Genomic DNA, 8,452 nt, shown 5'->3' on the forward strand with positions numbered 1-8,452 from the left:
TCAGTAAGTTGAATTTTCTGACAGAAATGCAGTAAAAATTGCCTTTTTAGCTATCCTTCTTATGTTCTTATCTTTAACTCCAACAGTTTATCCAACACAGTTCCACCTTTCCTCTTTTCTTTTCAGTCTTCATTCAGGGCAGTACCCTTTTCCTCCCCTGTCCCTTTATTTTCCATTCTGAATGACGGTAGCAGAAATTCAGGAGGCTCTCTCTAGGGTTGTATCTGGCAGGGAAGTATGATGCTTTAGCAGAAGAAACAGTTGCTATTTTGGAGAGTTGTAGGTTAGCAGAGATTTTTTATTTCTGTGAGAGACTGTGTTTTTTGTATTACAGTTTTACATTTCTAGTTGCTGGGCTGACCACCAAACCTTAACTGCTAATTCCATGTTCTTTTAGTCCATAATGGTGAGCTTGAAAGACCTGATTTGGCTCTGGGGCGTTTCCACCCTCCACCTTAAAAAAAGTCCTCTTTGATCATTTTCAGAAAGAGCTAAAAATAAAATTATTGAAGAAGGAAAAAAAAAACCCAAATTGTGCCTGTGAAATCAATAACAACGCCTTTCTGGTGGTACCAGCATCTAGCTGTTAATTTAATCTAGCAGCCTGTTTACTTGTTTTGATGTCTGTCTCCTACTCTCTAGACTGTAAGCCTGTTGTGGGCAGGGATGGTCTCTCTTTATTATTGTATTGTACTTTCCAAGCGCTTACTACAGTGTTCTGCACACAGTAGAGCTCAATAAATACTACTGAATGAATGAATTTCCTCACCAGTTCCTAGTGCCATTTGACCTTATGAAACTGCATGTCACTCTGTATTGCCAGATGTGTCAGTCATCTGCCCTTCACTTACAGATGGTGTTGTGAAAATGAAAGGGAGGCACTGTGGCCTAGTGGACAGAACATTGGACTGAGAGTCAGGAGCCTGAATTCTAGGTCTAACTCTGCCACTGGACTGAGATGACTTTGGATTTGTTCTTTAACTTCTCTGGACCTCCGTTCCCTTCTCTATAAAATAGGAATACCGTGCCTGTTCTACTTCTTCTTATACAGTCCTTTGTGGGACAGGGACTGTTTCTGAAGTGATTGTCTTGCATCTACCCCAACCTTCAACACAGTGCTTGGTATACAGTGAGTGCTTGATAAATATTATTATTTAATGGGATTTAAATTGTATTTTTGTTGTATTATTGTTATTATTATGGCAAGTGCCAATACCCAAAGAGGTCCAGTAGTCTCCCGTTGAGCATCTGCAGACTGATCTGATCCTTCAGCTTCAGGAGGACAGGAGACTGCCTCCAGATGGGCAATATCTATAATACATATTTAGTTAGCCAATAGATAAGACAGAGAAGCAGCGTGGCCCAGTGGAAAGAGCATGGGTTTTGGAGTCAGAGGTCATGGGTTCAAACTCTGGTTCTGCCAATTGTCAGCTGTGTGACTTTGGGCAAGTCACTTAACCTGATCACCTTGTAACCTCTCTAGTGCTTAGAACAGTGCTTTACACATAGTAAGCGCTTAATAAATGCCATTATTATTATTGTTATTATTATTATTATTATTAAGAGAACTCTGGAGGTCTGCCCACTCTTAAACGAAATATAGAAGAAGCTCCAGGAGGACAGATTCATGTGTCTTGTTTCTTTTGTGTGCTCCGAAGCATGTATCTACCAACTCTGTGGTATTATAGTCTTCCAAGCACTTAATACAGTGCTCTGCACCCAGTAAATATTTAATAAATGCCACCTATTGATTGATTAGTATAGTGCTTGGCACCGAGGTGCTTAATAAACACATCGATGATCATGAATGACTCAGTGAAGGGATGGCAGGAAGGACTCCATAGCACCCTTGATTCGGGTTATCCTACCTTAAAGAACCCAAAGGATGGGGAAGAGGAGGTGTTAGCCAAAATTGGAATCCAACATATTTTTGCAGGCTTTTTTGCTTCCCTCCTCCAAGAAGGCCTGCAGAGATCATAATGAGAACCTCTTGGCTAGGGCTGTAGCTCGCAGTCCAAAGCTGAGCTGGGACAGGAAGCGCTCAAATATCTTTACAGTTTTTCACATCATTTTCAGCCCAGTTCCTTTGTTTTAGAATGTCACTCGTGGTTAGTTCAGAGATAGACACACAACCCATCCAATTCACACGTCTTGAGGGCCAGAGTCCTGGGAAGGGTGGGGAATTGTCCATGGCAAATCTCAAGAGCAGGAATGAAGGGGAGTGGGAATGTTAAATGGGCCAGCTCCCAAGGAGGAGTGAATACTGCTGCTGCCTTTCTGCAAGGAGTCACATAGCCTCGGGTCACAGACGAGGGGAGGGGGGAAAAAAGATCACCCTTGAAAGCAGTAGGGATCGGCACATTAGGGAGGAAGAGCAAATGCTAGACAGCTCCTCCAGCAAAGTTATCAAAGAGGCCTCCTTTTCCAGGTTCAAGACGGTCTATCTATCAAACTTAAAGCTCAAAGTTCCATTTGCTCTTCTCTGGAAAAATACTTTTCAGCCCTAAAATTATATTTTTCCTTCCTAAAAGAGAACGGGATTTAAATTGTATTTTTGTTGCATCTTCTATCAGTGGTGTATATTAAGGGTTTACTGGGTACTGAGCACTGTATTGAGCACTTGAGAAAGCACAATAGGGTAGGACGACATGATCCCTGCCTTCAAGGAGCAGTCTAGTAGGGAAAGCATTCATTCATTCATTCATTCAATCGTATTTTTTGAGCGCTTACTGTGTGCAGAGCACTGTACTAAGCGCTTGGGAAGTACAAGTTGGCAACATGTAGAGATGGTCCCTACCCAACAACGGGCTCACAGTCTGGGGGGGGGGGGGGGATTTAGTCCCTCTAGATTGTAAGCTTTTTGTGGGCAGGGAATGTGTCTACCAACCCTGTTATATTGTACTCTCGCAAGCGCTTAGTACAGTGCTGTGCACACAAGCACTCAATAAATACAACTGATTGATTTTAAAATAAATTACAGGTAGGGGAGGCCAGTGACTACAAGGTTTTGTTCAATCTAAAGGTTCTCAAAGATTTCTGTGGTCCAATAGATCAATAGAATTTACCGAGCACTTTTTTTAATGGTATTTGTTAAGCATTTACTATACGCCAGGCACTGTAATGAATGCTGAGGTAGATACAATTATAATATTTATGGTATTTGTTAAACACTTTCTATCTGCCAGGCACTGTTCTAAGCGCTGGGGTAGATAGAAGTTAATCAGGTTGGACACAGTACGTGTCCTACATGGGGGCTCATGGTCTTAATCCCCATTTTACAGATGAGGTAACTGAGGCAAAGATAAATGAAATGACTTGCCCAGGGTCACAGAGCAGACAAGTAATGGAGCCGGAATGAGAACCCAGGTCCTTCTGACTTCCAGGCTGTATCCATTAATCCGTGCTGCTTCTCAATCAATCAATTAATCAGTTGTATTTATTGAGCGCTTACTGTGTGCAGAGCACTGTACTAAGCACTTGGGAAGTACAAGCAGGCAACATATAGAGACAGTACCTACCCAACAGTGGGCTCACAGTCTAGAAGAGGGAGACAGAGAACAAAACCAAACATACTAACAAAATAAAATAAATAAATAGAATAGATAGGTAAATAAAATAAATAGAATAGATAGGTAAATAAAATAAATAGAATAGATAGGTTCTCCTGAGTTCAGAGCCTTATACTCAGTGCTTAAGAGTGTGACATAAGCAAACGCATAATCAAGGATCTTGCAATCTGATGGGGGAGACTTAATAAAGTCTTCAAGATTATTATGGGTGGGTTCCGTGGGAAATGGTGGGCTAGCTGTACTCCATCTCCACAGCCCCCGAATCAGAGGTTCACAGTGCAGCATGAAAAGGTTCAGAATAGACTCGAGGGAGAACTTCTTGATAAGGAGAGCTGTTGAACAATGAAGCGGGTTACTGAGGCTGCCCTTTCTGGGTAGCCTTTGATAGAATGGTTTAGATATCAACATTCTTGGCGGTGGAAGGGGTGGATTAGTTGCTTGTCCCGTGATCCTATAAAGAATAAACTATGGGGTCTTTAGTGATCACCTGTTCGCTCCTGGATGTAATGAATAATATGTTAATTAGTTTTTAATGACAACATAGAAAGCAGCGATACAGCAAATCGGCCTGTGGTAACTGAAACCCAACGCCTAAGCCACTCAAAACAGATTAGAAAAATGTTCACCATCTTCTGTTTCATTCTTGTTATATCCATTTGCCTCCGATACAACCCATGAAAGAAAATCACCCTGTTGACACAATTTCCTCACTAAAGCTTCTTTCATTTACCTGTCCAGGCTGCTCTAATGAAAGTAAATCTGGCTTTGCTTCTCACTGTCAATATTTGCTCTGCATCTGTGGTGTCCTGAAGGGGGGAAAAAATGTCTTCAATGTCAAACAAGTATTTATCCAAAGGATTTGCGGCTTTCTCAAAGCTACAGTAAATCAATCACTTGCTGTTAACCTTTACCCTTAAAGGGGTGGTGGGCTTCTTTTTCCCTCTTGAAATGTCCTATCCATCAAGCCTGACAGAAGCATGATTTTTCAACCTACAAGAATCAGTGCAAAAATAACTTCCCAGAAAAACCCAGCCAGCAAATACTTTTCCACCCAATGCTCAACGGAGCCCAACCCAACCTGGAGGTTGTTACAATGAATCTTCATGATGTTATAGAAATGGTTTCTACTCTCTCTGCAACTGAAAAAGCCCCACAGAGCCTGAGATTATAGTTCAGAGAAGGCAGCCACCGCTTCCTGGCAATCAGAGACCAACACAGTTAAACTACACAGCTACAAGCTGCCGGTGTCAGCTACCTCCAGGGAGCTGACCTCTTTGTGTCGTAGCAAGTTGTTTGTCATAAAGGGTGATTGTTTTGGGGTTTGGTCCAATGGAATGGAAAGTCAAGTCGATAGAACAAAGTCTGGGCAAGAATTCAAGCAGTCGCAAACAGTGGCTGCACTCTGCTCCAACAGGAAAAATATTTTCATATCTGTAAAACTTGCAGGGGCCTTGGCTAGTTAAGGAGCACCCATGCTGCCCCACTTCGAGAAAGACTGACACCCCCAACGTACCCAACCTTCCCAAATGACATGAGTTCTTTGAAAAGCAGTTTGCTTTACTTGGGGAGAAGAAGAAGAACTCCCGCAACTCACTGTGCAATCTGGAAGGGCTATTCCAGTGGGAAGACATTTCGGTCAGTCTAAGGCAGGGCAAATTGTGCCACAACATCAAAAGAAAAACACATGGACGCATGCACAAAGGAAACACTGTATAGTGAAATTCCCTCCGGCCTATTCTGGGGAGAGAGTGCCATTGCAGATTGGGAGATTGAAATTAGGTCTCCAGGGTTGTATTTATAGCATTTATTAAGCACTGACTCAGTGCAGAGCATTGTATTAGGTGCTGGGAAAGAATACACAATTGGGAATTAGACGGTGCCTGGGACCCCTCAGAAAGCGTGGCCGAGTTTCTCCCTTGATCCTTTTGGAAGGTCTAACTTCTCTGTCTGGGGCAGTGAATTGTCTCTCCTGCTTTCTCCCCTTGCAGTGCCAAACTAGGTCCTTTTAAGAAATTCTGTCCTTTATGGTATTGGTAAAACCTTGGAAGTCCCTCCACAAGATAGATCTTAGATGTGTCAAGTACACAAGTACAGTGCTGTGCACACAGTAAGTGCTCAATAAATGATTGAATGAATATTCTTATCTGTATAAGTGGGTTGAGAAAAAAAGATTTAATTCTTTGTTCTCCTCTCCCGCATCTTTCCTCCACCCTCCCTCATCCCCACCCCAGCCCTTTATTAATAATAATGATAGTAGTAATAATTGTGGTATTAAACACTTACCTTGTGCTAAGCACATTGCTAAGCATGGGTTACATACAATGCAATCAGATGAGACACATGCCCTGAACCACTTGGGGCTTATATTCTACAGCCAAGGGATAATTGGTATTTATTTAATCCTCATTTTACAGATGAGAAAGTGGAGGCATGGGGAAGTTGTGACTCGCCAGTGTCACACAGCAGGCAAGTGACAGATTCAGGATGAGAACCCAGGTCTCCTGGCTCCCAGTCTTGTTCTCTTTCCACTAAGCCATGCTGGTTTTCCTGAAGAATTAGTTTTCAACATGACTCTGATGCCACTGCTTTTGCTTCTGGACAAATCAGAAAGTGTGTTGTGGAGACAGAAACGAGAGTTCATGATGAACCCAACACTGGCAAGAAAGTCCTTAAGAAGGTTTGGCAGGAGAAAACCAATATTGTATCCACCCAAGTGTTTAGTACAGTACTTGGCCTTTAATAAGTACCATTATTATTGTTATTATTAGTAACAATAATAGTAATAATAACATTGGCCAATAATAGTAATAATAATAGTAATAATAACATTGGCCAACTGTTTCTAACAGTAGAACAATCCTGAATAGTCCAAAGTGCTGCCTCTTTCATGAGCAATAAATTAGATTTAAATGGTCTCCTAAATAACAGCTCCACCTAAACTGTTATCACTAAAGTCTCTGCATGTAACTCCTGATTACTAAGAAGCCAATTTTTCAGATTCAAAGGTCACAGCTGATTGGGGGGGTCATCCTTTTGTTGGGGTTGGATTGGGAAATGGAGTTAAAAGTCAAAGTGTGTAATTAATTAATTTTCCCAATATGGAACCTACGGATGTAAGGTTTACATTTTATTTATGAGTTTATCTCATGTACTTGACAGAAAAAGACATCAATATTGTTCTCATCTAGAAATCCTGTTGTTTAAAAGCAGATTTAGAGATTAGCCCTTGAAGATCAGTCACATGTCATAGATGTAGATCTTAAAACAAGCTCCTAACATTTGGTTGTTTTAAAATGACTTCCTGTGCACGTGCAGTACACAGAGTTTTTACTCTTGTCTAAAGCATAGAGAGCTATGGGCATCCTTGATGTTCAACTGCACATCAAAGGGAGAAAGAGCAGAAGGGGACACATTTGAAGCTCAAGAATGTTATCCGTCATGCAAAGCATTTGCCATTCTTGGAGTGTATATGTTGGAGCAAGCAAGCCCCAACTGCATCCCAAAATTGTATCCAAATGTAATTCTTCCTCTCCTTTCAGCTTCTTCTAAATTTGGCCTAGTAGAAAAAGCATGGGTCTAAGGAGTCAGGAGGCCTGGGTTCTAATCCTGGCTCCACCATTTGCCTGCTGTGAGACTCTGGACAAGTCACTTCTCTGTGCCTCAGTCTCCTCATTTGTAAAAATGGGGATAAAATGCTTGTTATCCTGTGAGGAACTATGCCTGATCTGCTTATATTGTATATACCCCAGGTCATGGCACATAGTAAGCACTTAACAAAGTATTATTGCTATTGTTATTGCTGTCATTATTATTATTTTCCTAATTATTTTATTATTATCAGTAATATTATTATGGTACTTGTGGAGTGCTTACTATGTGCCAAGCACCATACTAAACACTGAGGAAGATACAAGATAATCAGGTTGGACACATAGGGCTCAGGGTCTAAGTAGGAAGGAAAATAGGTATTTAATCCCCCTGTGACAGATGAGGAAACTGAAGCAAAGAAAAGTGAAGTGACTTGTCCGAGGTCACATAGCAGACTAGTGGCATGGCTGGGATTAGAACCCAGGTCCTTTGACTCCCAGTCTCATGCTCTTTCCATTAGGCCACATCGTTTCCCACTAATCATGAGAAGCAGTGTGGCTCAGTGGAAAGAACTCGGGTTTTGGAGTCAGAGGTCATGGGTTCGAATCCTGCCTCCACAACTTGTCAGCTGTGTGACTTTGGGCAAGTCACTTCACTTCTCTAGGCCCCAGTTACCTCATCTGTAAAATGGGGATGAAGACTGTGAGCCCCCCCGTGGGACAACCTGATCACCTTGTAACCTCCCTAGTGCTTAGAACAGTGCTTTGCACATAGTAGCGCTTAATAAATGCTATTATTAATCATAGGTAAGGGTCTGGTGGCTTCCAAAACATACTGTCAAAAGGAAGAATGCAACTAAAGCATCGTAAAAGCAGATAAAATAATAATGGTATTTGGTATTTGTTAAGCGCTTACTATGTGCCAAGCATGTGGCGTTAAAGCGTGTGGCAGTGAGACGGGTATCATGATAGGAATTTCTCCATCCTACAGTTAGAGCGGGCCCTCACTTAATTTCTCTGAGTCTCAGTTACCTCATCTGTAAAATGGGGATGAAGACTGTGAGCCCCACGTGGGACAACTTGATCACACTGTATCCCCCCCAGCACTTAGAACAGTGCTTTGCACATAGTAAGTGCTTAACAAATGCCATTATTATTATTATTACTTTCAAAAAAGAGAGGGAAAAAATGGGGTGAGGGGAAAGTATGGTCACCTGTGAACACCCAGAATGCCTTAGAACAAAAGATGATCAATAACCATCTTTACAAGGCTAAATTATGCTGGGCACTGGGCAC

The sequence above is a fragment of the Tachyglossus aculeatus genome, chromosome 14 (assembly GCF_015852505.1).
Source record: "Tachyglossus aculeatus isolate mTacAcu1 chromosome 14, mTacAcu1.pri, whole genome shotgun sequence".
Classification (NCBI taxonomy): Eukaryota; Metazoa; Chordata; class Mammalia; order Monotremata; family Tachyglossidae; genus Tachyglossus; species Tachyglossus aculeatus.